The 13,860-nt window shown below is 38.5% G+C and overlaps 1 protein-coding gene across 4 annotated transcripts in view; it reads left to right on the top strand.

Annotated features, from left to right (window-relative positions):
- The window catches only part of GRID2 (glutamate ionotropic receptor delta type subunit 2), a 1,534,703-nt gene that overhangs the window by 1,424,143 nt on the left and 96,700 nt on the right, over window positions 1-13,860 (top strand). The gene's annotated exons all lie outside the window — the stretch shown is intronic.

Below are 13,860 nucleotides of genomic sequence, written 5' to 3'. Positions count from 1 at the left end.
TAGATATACAGATAGCCTTTGAATTAATGTGAGGTCATATTTCTAAATATGCTTTCTGGATGAGGTAGTTTGTGCTTATGATGGAATTTTGTATGTAAAACTTATAATCATGCATGGAAAATATGTCCCTGAGCATTAAATAGTCAACCTACTAAAAATTTCTAGTAGCAAACGCATTTATTGTCTTTTCATATTTAACATTCTTAGCACAGTGCATAGTATAGTAAATATTGGTTACTTAGTATTATTATCATTATCATTAAAAATAATATGCCACCAGATTTATTTTGGAACTCTACTGAAATTTCTACATTTGGGAAAAAATTTTTAGTGATACACATGGAATTAATTACACCAATGTCAGTAAAGTAAGAAAATAAACTGTAATATAGTCAGTCTTTCAGCTTGCTGAATTTCAATTTAACCTCAAGGTCAGACTTCTGTCTACTTTGTCCATTACCTTCCATAATACTCACATAACATACTCCCAAGTACATCTTTTGCTTCATGTAATGATTTCAAAGGGAATAGATAGAGAAGGTACACATCTGTTTCTCCAGGTAATATGTATAGTAGGAAGTCATTCTTTCTCAAAATTTTTATATTTGCACTCCACATTTCTTCCACTGGAATCCTACTTTTCCTGAACCACCTCTTTTATACATGCACATAAGAAAAGCATACTATAAAATCTGAAGATGCTTTGGGACTTGAACTTTTTCAAAGCACTAGTTACTAATTGGCTATTGTGACTATTTTCAAATCCCATTGATATACCTTGAAACATCTACTTTCTAGAAGTATAACTTTTTGATGAACTCCCCAGGATAAATTAGTGGCAAAATGTGACCTTAGTGATTAGAGTCATACAGAGTTTTTGCATATAAACCAGGAAAGTTTGCCCAAATTAATGATTTTTCACATTTACAACAATTATCATTAAGTCATTCTTCCCCTGAGCCAGTTACAGTTCTGGAACAATTATTTTTTGGAGCCAGTGATGCTATGGTTTTGTACTTCTCAGCATTGATATCTGATTATTTCAGAAGACCATTTCTGTGAACACTGAAACTTAAGGTGATACTAAGCTGAATTTAAGGAAACTAAAATCTTATAATGAATTCATGTCTTTTACCTTACTGTTTCCTGTACAATAACAGAGACACAAGAGAGACTAGCAAAAGTTATATGGCCTCTAACATATTGATGAAGAGTAGCAACTATCAGTAGTGGCCAAGCCATAACCAAATCTTACTTGCCCCTCACAAAAAATCCTGACCCCATAAAACCTAGCTTTATGATTTATCAAAACAAAACTTTGAATGTCCAGATGTTGAATTACTTGCTTGTGCAATAAGTGGGCTACATAGATACATACTTTCACACAATATTCAGAAGAGTTCTGGGATGTATCAGTGTCTGCCCCACTGCCACAAGGTAGAAGCAAGGAAGGGTACGGTGTATTACTTGGGATTTTCCAGAGAAACAGAGCTAATTGTGTGTGGGGGGTTGAGGGGAATGAGGAATTAGCCCTCACAATTATGGAAGCTGAGAAGTCCCAGTATTTGCCATTTCAAGCTGGAGATCCAGGAAAGCCAGTGTAAAACTCAGTCCAAGTTCAAAGGCCTGAGGACTAGGGAAGACATAAATTCCAGTCCAACGCCAGGCAAAGATGAGAGGCCCCTGCTCAAGCAATAAGGCAGGAAACAAGGCAAATTCCTTTCATTAGCTTTTTTGTTTTATTCAAACTTCCAGTGCATTGGATGGTGCCTACCCACATTGGGGACAAGAGTCTACTTTACTAAAGTCCACCAATTCAAAGGCTAATATCATCCAGAAACACACAGAGACACTGAGAAATGATGCTTAATCTGACTCTGTGGCCAGTCAAGTTGACAGATAAAGTTAATCACTACAGATGGCTACACCAAGTTCTAGGCAATTCATCCCCATGTTTCTACTAAAAACAAGTCTGTTCGTATTTATTTTAGATGTACTTATTTTCCAAATAGGTTTCATTTTAAATGGTGCTAATATCATTTGAAAATCACTGAATCCATCCAATGCCACCATGTTTTAGCACAAGCAATTTGAAAAAAAATAGCTATGAATCAAAACCTTTCAGGCAGATCAAACTTTGATGAAAGCAGTCCCATGTATATTTATCTTATAATCAAATATCCCATGAGAGTATGTATGAATTTACAAGCTCTAAGACCGGAGAGGAGTAAATAAGATAGGACAAGAAGGTAGTTTTGTATTGGTTTTGTGTCTGGTTTTGTTCTAGAAACTTATAGGGAGGGAATCAAAGTGTCTAAGGAAAATACACCCCAAATCTGAAACTATACTTTGGTGTAGTTTAACAGGGAAGATGCTGAGACTTTGGCAAGAGGGCATAATAGAACTGGGTCCAGAGTGCCCCTCTGTGTTTCATTGAGGCAAGGCCGAAAACACTGAGTAGAACAAGTTTCTAAAACTCTGTATGTTGGGGCACCTGGGAGGAGTTCAGTAGGTTAAGCATTTGCCTTTGGCTCAGGTTATGATCCTAGAGTCCTGGGATCAAGTTCCATATCGGGCTCCCTGCTTGGAAAGGAGTCTGCTTTTCCCTCTCCTCCCCACTTGTGCTCTCTCTGCCTCACTATCTCTGTTGCTATCTTTCTTTCAAATAAATAAATAAAATCTTTAAAAATAATAATAAATAAATAAATAAAACCCTGCATATTGAAGAGAAAGGCCTGGGTCCAAACTTTAGACTTAGATAATTTGGTGTGTATGGAAGGATTTTTCTTTAATTCTGATAGTCTAGGAAAGTTAAATGTGTTATCCAAAAGACATTTCCCCCCATCTGAAACATTCAGAAATTTTAAGACATGAGCTCTGCATCAACTGTATAGTATTGAACCCATTGCAAACTTGGCCAACGTCTGCCTGGGACAGTACACTGATTTGCTTGAATAAACTGTTAAGAGACCAACAGCAGAGCTTTGATGATTAAAATCAACCTACATTAATTTTCTAAACTTTATACACTTAAAAAAATAAGTTATTACCTGATGTTATAACTCATAATAAACACCATTTTCCAAAGAAAGAAAGAAAAACCTACACTAAGAATACCTGGGTGTGTTCAGCCACTGTTTTTGACTGGTTGTGGGTTCTTGATACATCATTTAATCTCTCTGAGACTCAGTTTCCCCAACTGTAAAATTATAGTAATAATTTCTATCTCACAGAGATGTTTGGCAAAGTTCAATGAGATTAGGAACAAGAAAGCTAACTGTGAATACAAAGCACTATGTACATTAGCTCTTATTAAGATTATCAGAGCAGTACCATCCTTAAATGTAAGCAGGAGAGACCCCTGCCCTGAGCTCTGCTCTTTCAAGTTCCCCTCCTGGCCTCCTTTGTGCTGCTTCCTTTCTAACCCACTGGGGAGTTTGCAGAGTCCAACAGTCATGTCCACCATGAACCGGTGCACCATATTCCAAGGTCCTGTCTTCTGGGCCTGGAGACCACTTACCCACGCTTCATTCTCCATACCACTGGTGCAACTACCAAGGCCCAAGGGGAGCTAAGAGAAAGCTATCAGTGAGGGTATGGATGGAGTGTGAATGTGCACCCAGCATGTCACATACATATTGGCAAAGGCCCTCAAAGTGCAGGAAAAAGCTGGAAGTGAAAAAGAAAAAGTCATGCAGCCACGACCGAAGAACGTATTTTATTTTATAATTTGATAGCTTGACTTATACCTTCAAATATTTATAAATGCAATACACCAGCCTTCATTTCTACTTTTGCCTGAGGCTACACAAATATTAACTGTTACACAGTTGCTATCATGAATCATTCTGTGGATTTGCAACTTATTCCCACAAATTTTTTTTTCTAATTTTAGAACTAATAATTGTTGTTAAATATTTTACCCTGGAGAAGAAAATAGCCTACTGTGTACTGAAATCTTTTTTGAGTTCCTTACTCTGGACAAAATCCCACCATTTCTCCATTATCATCCCCCCACTGCACTCCTGTGTTCACTGCGGCTGCCTCACCGATTCCTACATATTCTCTGTTTCACCCCAGGACAGTGTAGCCTGATGGGTACAATCCCCTTCTCACATGATCTTGAAGCATAAGAAACCATAATTCCTTTTTTTCTTTGACAGCCAAAAGTAAACCCTTTATAAAATGTTACATGTTGAACGCAAAAGGATGATAAGGAGATTACATAGTTGAAGCTTCATAGTGGAAATTGTCTCTGTATGGAATCTCTGTAACAATTTTGTATAATACCATAAATAGTATAGGATACTATATATCAGCAGAAGAACTGGTCAAAATTACTTTCAGCTTTTTTTATAAAGATTTTATTTATTTATTTATTTATTTGAGAGAGAAAGCAAGAATGTGTGGGAGGCAGAGAGAGAGGGAAAAGCAGGCTCCCTGAGATGCGGGGGCTCCGTGACAGGACCCTGAGGTCCCGACAGGAGCCGAAGGCAGATGCTTTTAACCAACCGAGCCACCCCAGCGTCCCTACTTTCAGCTTTGATGACAAATATAAGGAGACTGAAGTGCACTACACACCAGCATTTGCGCCATTGGTGTCTGGATAAACAGCAGCAACACCCATCTACCTGTATTCATCATCCAGACTATAACATGAGATGGTAAACAGAGCAGGATGTCTGTTCAGCAGCTTCCTTCTTTAAAGTTGGGACTATCATTTTTATTCTTCAGTGCTTCCCTACATCAGGAAGTCCTGTATGTACTACAAGCACCCAAGAAAAGCAGAAAATCTACTATAAATATTTTATGTCTGGCAAAAATACTTTAGTTATCTATTATTTAAGTTAACTTAAAGGATTATGTCAAAACCTTAAATACCTTCCCAACTCCTGCAAAAATATCACCATAACTGCTGTTTCCTGTATTTGCACAGAGCCCTTTTGTTCCAAGATTTTGCTTTCACACCCCTTTTCTCATTTTTTGCACTGTGATAGCCCTATGTTGACGAACTCTTAACATAAATATCTCAGTCACCTTACTGTTTTCACTAGCCATCTTCTATTTTCTTTTTATCCATTATTCTTTGACAGCTGAGCCATTCCAAATAATTCTTTTCTTTCCTTTTTATAAATTTACATATTTTTATAAGTAAAATATATCTCTCTCTTTAGAGAGAGAGTGTGTGCACACACATGTAAATGCAAGTTGGTAGAAGAGCAGAGGGAGAGGAAGAGAATCCCAAGCAGACTCCCGCTGAGTGCAGAGCTTAACAGGGGCTCCATCTCAAGACCCTGAGATCATGACCTGAGCTGAAATGAAGAGTGGGTTACTTAACCAACTGAACCACCCAGGTGCCCTGCCCCAAATAATTCTGATGAATATAAACAGATATTTTCGTGTCCAAATCCCAAAGCTGTCCTTTAAGTAAGGCCAAGCCATACATGAAAAAAGCCACAGACATTCGACCAAAATAGCCTTGGATACACAGTAATCCCTGGCGGGATTACTCAAATGCCTTCCAAGAGTAGCAGTTAAAATTTATGAAGTACACAATAAAATCCTAGGCTCTTCGTAGGCTCTTTTTATGTGGTCAAACTCCACATTTGCCTAGTTACACTGCTTTTTTAAAATTGTGTGAGTAATACACACCCCTCAGAGCACCAGCTAGTAACCCTAGTAACCCTAGCTGTCCTTGTAACCCCCCAGCTGTCCTTGATCCTGCTTTTCTTCTACACCTTCTTCTTCAACCCTGGATTTGTTTTCAAACTCTTGGCTTTTGACTTTATCTTCCATTTGGATGCCAGAATTCCTCCTTGGAGTCATGGAATATTTGGCCTCTATAGCTTTGACACTTTCACTCTACCTTTCCAATGGAGTTTGCAGGTGCCCTCTAGCTATGTTCCTGCTTTTGCTCCTAGCTGTTGCCCTCTGAAGTACAGAGTCAAATTAATTTTATCTGTCTTAGCTATAGGCACCTACGGTGGGTCTGCCCTTTGCTCTGATCCCTGTCCTCCACCCACACTTGCAAGAGAGAGAGATCATTACAAACCTAATTAAAATATATCACTAATTTAAGTGTTCAAATTTATTTTCAATTACTCATATTTAAATGCCAGGCCATGTTTGAATTATGTATTTTAGTGTACAGCAGTGAGATACAATGGTCTACAGTCTCCAAGATTGATCCTTCTTTTTTTATTTTTATTTATTTATTTGACAGAGAGAGAGACAGTGAGAGGAGTACAAGCAGGCAGAGTGGGAGAGGGAGAAGCAGGCTTCCCATTGAGCAGGGAGCCCAGTGCGTGGCTTGATCTCAGGACACTGAGATCATGCTCTGAGCTGAAGGGAGATGCTTAATGACTTAGCAACCTAGGCACCCCAGATCCTTTTTCTTTAAAAGAGAAAAAAAAATCCTGGGCATAAAATTTGCTCTATTTCAGACTTCAAACCCTTCTTCTGTGATCAGTGATCAGTATGAATGTATAAGAACTCATTAACATTTCATTCCCTGTTTCGAGTTGAATTTAAACTCTCCCATCACAGATTATAAACAGAGTGATCACATTTGACCTTTCAGGGTAAAAAAATGAGGGTTTTTTTTTTTCGAATTCCTTTAAATATTATGAGGCACAATAGGTCACCTTACTGTTATCTTTTCTTATATAAGAAATTTAGTTCACTTCAAGAAAAAAGGTCAAATGATGTCTTGATAATCTTTAAAGAAAGATTATAATCCCATTAGGGATCTAAAAACTGAATTTGCAATTTTAAAAAAATATTCAGCTATATACCATATCTCCTACTTAATTAGAGTTTTTTATGCTGAAAACTTCCCAAACAACATTGAGGATAGATGGTTGGATGTAGAGACTGATCCATAGATTTATCTCAGTTTGTCAGTATATTTATTATTTTACATGGGACTTATCTATTGCCTTATTATGAATGATAACAAGGGGCCTTATATACATGAAATATAAATAATAAAGTCAAAGTGATTTTTTAAAGATTTTATTTATTTATTTGAGAGAGAGAGAGCATGGGCAGGGGTAGAGGCAGAGGGAGAGAGAAAGAGAAAAGCAGACTCCCCGCTGAATAAGGAGCCCAATGGGGAACTCCATCCCAGGACCTTAGGATCATGACCTGAGCTCAAGGCAGATGCTTAACTGACTGAACCACCCAAGAGCCCCGTCAAAGAGATTTTTGACTAGTTTTTCAACTTTTTTAAGCATTTCAAATAATGTGGACCTATTGCATGTTGTGTGTGTGTGCACACATGCATGTGTGTGTGTGAGTGTGTGTGTGAGTGAGTATTTTCCTCCTACAGACCAAGGGCAATAAATTGCTCAGAGAAGGAAATGAATTCTAGAGTAACTTGGAAAAGACCTTGACTTAAATAACTAAAATTATATCACATTATCTAATAGTCTTTTAATGGACAGCCTGTCACCTGATAATCACTTAAGCATAATAATAATTTGTGGCTAGCAGTTATTAAGAGTATCTTATACCATAAAAGTAAATTTTCCATAAGAATTTTAATCAGGAAAAGAATTTGGCTTTTGAAGTTATACTGATAGGTGAGATTTACTGAGCACTTACTACATATTAGATACTCTTCTAAGTGCTTCTTCTGTAGGAATTTAATTTGTACATCCACCCTCTGAAATAAGTATTATTACTACCCTCTCTTCTCATGGATAAGGATAGCAATAGTACTTGTCTCAGAGGATGGCTCAGTGGAGCCACAGCTCAAACATCTAACTCCTCTGCTCTGCCATTTCTCAGGAGTCATGAAAGAATTCATTTTGACTACTCTTCACTGTTAGGAGGCAGGAGGCAGTTGGGGGGGGCACCTCTCCAGCTTCATATGAAACATTACTCACTCAGCTTCTAAGTATTATACACTTGTTCATGTATTACATATCATTTTTTCAAGGTTAAATTGCAAAGTAATAACAGTATTGTACAAGCAATAATAATGGCTTATACTTTCCACCCCAAAGCGTTTCCTGACCAGAGGTTAGAATATTTTGCACACATCACTGAAAAATAGCTCCCTTCAACTGAATAATGCTAATGTTTATTAGCATTTAATAGCCTAAGACAGGACAGTATTTTGAAATTCAAGAGTAATTTGAAGTAGGTAGATTGTGAATACATCACAGAAGAGTTACCATATTTCAAAATAAATTGTTCAGCACCCTGCACACTACAGTTCATCAGTATTGATTACCACTAATGCTAGAGCAATTCAGCAGACCAATGGAACTTTTATTCTTATGCATGAAGATGGTTCTTGAAAACCTGTGACGTTGGACAGTCAGTTAACTCTCTATGTTCACCAATCACCTAATGCCAAGAAATGTGTTGCGTAAATTCGTGTTTGTAAAAGTATAAAATTCTTCAGTGTGTGCTAAAATGGAAATGTGAAAGCTTATGAACGTCAAGAACCAAATGACAACAACAACAAAAAATCCCGTCCTTAATAGAACTTACATTTCAGTGAGGAGAGGAAACAAAGAAATTTTGAGTGGCACAAATAAGTAAATTATATAAAACATTAGAAGACAACATGCTGTGTAAAGGAGGAGTAAAAAGTAGGGTGATAGGGAGTAGGGGAAGTAGTTTGCAATTTTAAAAATGGTAGTCAGGGAAGGTCTCCTTGATATGATGGCATGTGAATGAAGACGAAGGAAATGAGGGTGTGAGCCTTGCATATATCTGGGGGAAGCCGCAGAGGACTCACCCGGTGAGGTGGGGGTATACCAGTGTGCCGAAGAAATGGCAAAGGGGCCAGCACAGCTGGAACGGAGAGGGCGAAGAAGGAGAAAAGGAGAGGAAAATGTCAGAGAGGCAATCACAGGCCAGAGAATTTGAAGTTTTGTAGGCCACTGGATGAACACCGGAATTTTTGCTGAATGAAATGAGGAGCCATTGCAAGGTTTTTCTCCCCTGTCTGTAAAGCCACACGGTAGATCCCTAAGCTGGATGGAATAGTATTTCACCCTGTGGTGGAACAGCAATAAGAGTTGTGCTGAGTTTCCTTTACCCAGTCGTGTATTTCCAGCCTAATCTCTGTGCTACTAGCTCCAATGACACTGTACTATTACCTGTTCCTCTAAGCACATGATGTTGTCTCAGATGCTTCCATATCTGAACTATTGCTGTCCATCTGCCCGAACTGCTCTCTCAACAGTGCCTTGTACATATGGAAACTTTCTTCTGCTTCTTCCTGTATGTCTCCCACTGCTACTTTGATGTTTCCTGGAATTAATCAATAATTCTAGGGGCACCTGGGTGTCTCAGTTGGTTGAGTGACTGCCTTCAGCTCAGTCATGATCCTGGAGTCCCGGGATCAAGTCCCACATCAGGCTCTCTGCTCGCCAGGGAGTCTGCTTCTCCCCCTGATCTCTTTCCTCTCATGCTCTCTCTCTCTCATTCTCTCTCTCTCTCAAATAAATGAATAAAATCTTGAAAAAAAAATTTAATAATTCTATATCCCTGGCACTACAAGAAGCTTTATAAATATGTTATCTTGGGTGCCTGGGTGGCTCAGTGGGTTAAGCCGCTGCCTTCGGCTCAGGTCATGATCTCGGGGTCCTGGGATCGAGTCCCACATCGGGCTCTCTGCTCAGCAGGGGCCTGCTTCCCTCTCTCTCTCTCTGCCTGCCTATCTACTTGTGATCTCTCTCTGTCAAATAAATAAAATCTTAAAAAAAAATATGTTATCTCATTCAGTCTTTATAATAACCTTGAAAGGTAGATTATTTGATCCTAATTCTGCAAATAATTTAATACATTGACTCAGTAATTCAACATCTCGGCACCTTGTAGAAAATGTACAATGCTTTGTCCTTCAATAATGGGAAAGGTAGTGTGTTGGTTTACTAGAGCTGCCATACAAAGTACCACATACAAAGCCACACAGGGTGGCTTAAGCAACAAAAAATTCATTTATTACAGTTTGGGAAGTTAAAAATTCAAGATCAAGGTGTTGGTAAGGTTGGTTTCTTCTAATGCCCCTCTCCTTGACTTGTAGATAACTGTCTTCTCCCTGCATCTTCATCTGGTTTTTCCCTCTGTAACATCTGTCCTAACTCCATCTTCTTATAAGAATATCAGTCATACTAGATTAGGTCCCATCCTAATGACTTCATTTTAACTTAATTACCTCTTTAAAGATCCTGCTTCCAAGTACAGTCACAATCTATGGTATTGGGGATTGGGACTTCAACATATGAATTTGTTATACTATAGAGTTAGTATAAGAAACATGATCACTTATTCTTTTTTTTTTCCATTTTATTTATTTTTTCAGCGTAACAGTATTCGTTCTTTTTGCACAACACCCAGTGCTCCATGCAAAACGTGCCCTCCCTATTACCCACCACCTGTTCCCCCAACCTCCACCCCTGACCCTTCAAAACCCTCAGGTTGTTTTTCAGAGTCCATAGTCTCTTATGGTTCGCCTCCCCTTCCAAATTTTTTTTTTTAATAAACATGTAATGTATTTTTATCCCCAGGGGTACAGGTCTGTGAATCGCCAGGTTTACACACTTCATAGCACTCACGATAGCACATACCCTCCCCAATGTCCATAGCCCCCTCCCCCTCTCCCAATCCCACCTCCCCCCAGCAACCCCCAGTTTGTTTTGTGAGATTAAGAGTCATTTATGGTTTGTCTCCCTCCCAATCCCATCTTGTTTCATTTATTCTTCTCCTATCCCCCTAACCCCCCATGTTGCTTCTCCATGTCCTCATATCAGGGAGATCATATGATAGTTGTCTTTCTCCGATTGACTTATTTCACTAGAGCGTATCATGCTTAGTGAAATGATCACTTATTCTTGCTGTAAGACCATGACTTAGTGATTTAGCCTCAGTTTCTCATCTGTATGATGGATAGAATAATGTTATTGTGCTGATTAAACATGATCTTTCCATTCTGTATTCTTTCATTTAATAAATGCTTCTTCCACCTGTTGAGTTAGATACATAGATACAAATATCAGGACCTGCTTTAAGGAGCCTCTGGTAAAGAATCCAATCGCACCATAATACCTGCCATATAATAAGCACTTAATAAATAGTTTGGGGATAAACGCATGATAAACAAATAAGTTTGTATAACAAAGGTAATTGTTCAATTGTTCCAAGTCTTCCCCGAACTTGAGAAAAGTTTGAGTGATTCTTCATCCATCTGTAAATTGATCATGAAAATATGAATCAGACTCATTAATTTAGCATTTCTTCCTTGTCCCCCTGCACAAGAAATTCAAAATAAAGTTATCTCATATAAATGTAATCTTAAAAACAAAACACATGGATTTCTTTTAAAAGATTAAAATTCAGAATTTCTGATTCTGGATAAAGAAATAAAAACCCACCGCAAATATCATTCTCAATGGAGAAAAACTGAAAGCTTTTCCGCTAAGGTCAGGAACACGGCAGGGATGTCCATTATCACCACTGCTATTCAACATAGTACTAGAAGTCCTAACCTCAGCAATCAGACAACAAAAAGAAATTAAAGGCATCCAAATTGGTAAAGAAGAAGTCAAACTATCACTCTTCGCAGATGATATGATACTATATGTGGAAAACCCAAAAGACTCCACACCAAAACTGCTAGAACTTGTACAGGAATTCAGTAAAGTGTCAGGATATAAAATCAATGCACAGAAATCAGTTGCATTTCTGTACACCAACAACAAGACAGAAGAAAGAGAAATTAAGGCGTCAATCCCATTTACAATTGCACCCAAAACTATAAGATACCTAGGAATAAACCTAACCAAAGAGGCTAAGAATCTATACACAGAAAATTATAAAGTACTCATGAAAGAAATTGAGGAAGACACAAAGAAATGGAAAAATGTTCCATGCTCCTGGATTGGAAGAATAAATATTGTGAAAATGTCCATGCTACCTAAAGCAATCTACACATTTAATGCAATCCCTATCAAAATACCATCCATTTTTTCAAAGAAATGGAACAAATAATCCTAAAATTTATATGGAACCAGAAAAGACCTCGAATAGCTAAAGGAATATTGAAAAAGAAAGCCAAAGTTGGTGGCATCACAATTCCGGACTTCAAGCTCTATTACAAAGCTGTCATCATCAAGACAGCATGGTACTGGCACAAAAACAGACACATAGATCAGTGGAACAGAATAGAGAGCCCAGAAATCGACTCTCAACTCAATGGTCAACTAATCTTCGACAAAGCAGGAAAGAATGTCCAATGGAAAAAAGACAGCCTCTTCAATAAATGGTGCTGGGAAAATTGGACAGCCACATGCAGAAAAATGAAATTGGACCACTTCCTTACACCACACACGAAAATAGACTCCAAATGGATGAAGGACCTCAATGTGAGAAAAGAATCCATCAAAATCCTTGAGGAGAATGCAGGCAGCAACCTCTTCGACCTCAGCCGTAGCAACATCTTCCTAGGAACAACGGCAAAGGCAAGGGAAGCAAGGGCAAAAATGAACTATTGGGATTTCATCAAGATCAAAAGCTTTTGCACATCAAAGGAAACAGTTAACAAAACCAAAAGACAACTGACAGAATGAGAGAAGATATTTGCAAACAACATATCAGATAAAGGGCTAGTATCCAAAATCTATAAGGAACTTAGCAAACTCAACACCCAAAGAACAAACAATCCAATCAAGAAATGGGCAGAGGACATGAACAGACATTTCTGCAAAGAAGACATCCAGAGGGCCAACAGACACATGAAAAAGTGCTCCACATCACTCGGCATCAGGGAAATACAAATCAAAACCACAATGAGATATCACCTCACACCAGTCAGAATGGCTAAAATTAACAAGTCAGGAAATGACAGATGCTGGCGAGGATGCGGAGAAAGGGGAACCCTCCTCCACTGTTGGTGGGAATGCAAGCTGGTGCAACCACTCTGGAAAACAGCATGGAGGTTCCTCAAAATGTTGAAAATAGAACTACCCTATGACCCAGCAATTGCACTACTGGGTATTTACCCTAAAGATACAAACATAGTGATCTGAAGGGGCACGTGTACCCGAATGTTTATAGCAGCAATGTCTACAATAGTCAAACTATGGAAAGAACCTAGATGTCCATCAACAGATAAAGATGGATAAAGAAGAGGTGGTATATATACACAATGGAATACTATGCAGCCATCAAAAGAAATGAAATCTTGCCATTTGTGACGACGTGGATGGAACTAGAGCGTATCATGCTTAGTGAAATAAGTCAATCGGAGAAAGACAACTATCATATGATCTCCCTGATATGAGGACATGGAGAAGCAACATGGGGGATAGGGGGATAGGAGAAGAATAAATGAAACAAGATGGGATTGGGAGGGAGACAAACCATAAATGACTCTTAATCTCACAAAACAAACTGGGGGTTGCTGGGAGGAGGTGGGATTGGGAGAGGGGGAGGGGGCTATGGACATTGGGGAGGGTATGTGCTATCGTGAGTGCTATGAAGTGTGTAAACCTGGCGATTCACAGACCTGTACCCCTGGGGATAAAAATACATTACATGTTTATTAAAAAAAAAAAAATTTGGAAGGGGAGGCGAACCATAAGAGACTATGGACTCTGAAAAACAACCTGAGGGTTTTGAAGGGTCAGGGGTGGGAGGTTGGGGGAACATGTGGTGGGTAATAGGGAGGGCACGTTTTGCATGGAGCACTGGGTGTAGTGCAAAAACAATGAATACTGTTACGCTGAAAAAATAAATAAAATGAAAAAAAAAGAAAAAGAAATAAAAATAACTGTTTCTTGACTATCTGGACGTGACATGAACTCTCCCTCCCCCTTTTCTAAATTAGCATATTTAAAAAAA

The sequence above is a fragment of the Meles meles genome, chromosome 2 (genome assembly GCF_922984935.1).
Source record: "Meles meles chromosome 2, mMelMel3.1 paternal haplotype, whole genome shotgun sequence".
Taxonomy (NCBI): Eukaryota; Metazoa; Chordata; class Mammalia; order Carnivora; family Mustelidae; genus Meles; species Meles meles.
Note: the sequence above shows the minus strand (reverse complement) of the source record. Positions and strands in the feature narration are given on the sequence as shown.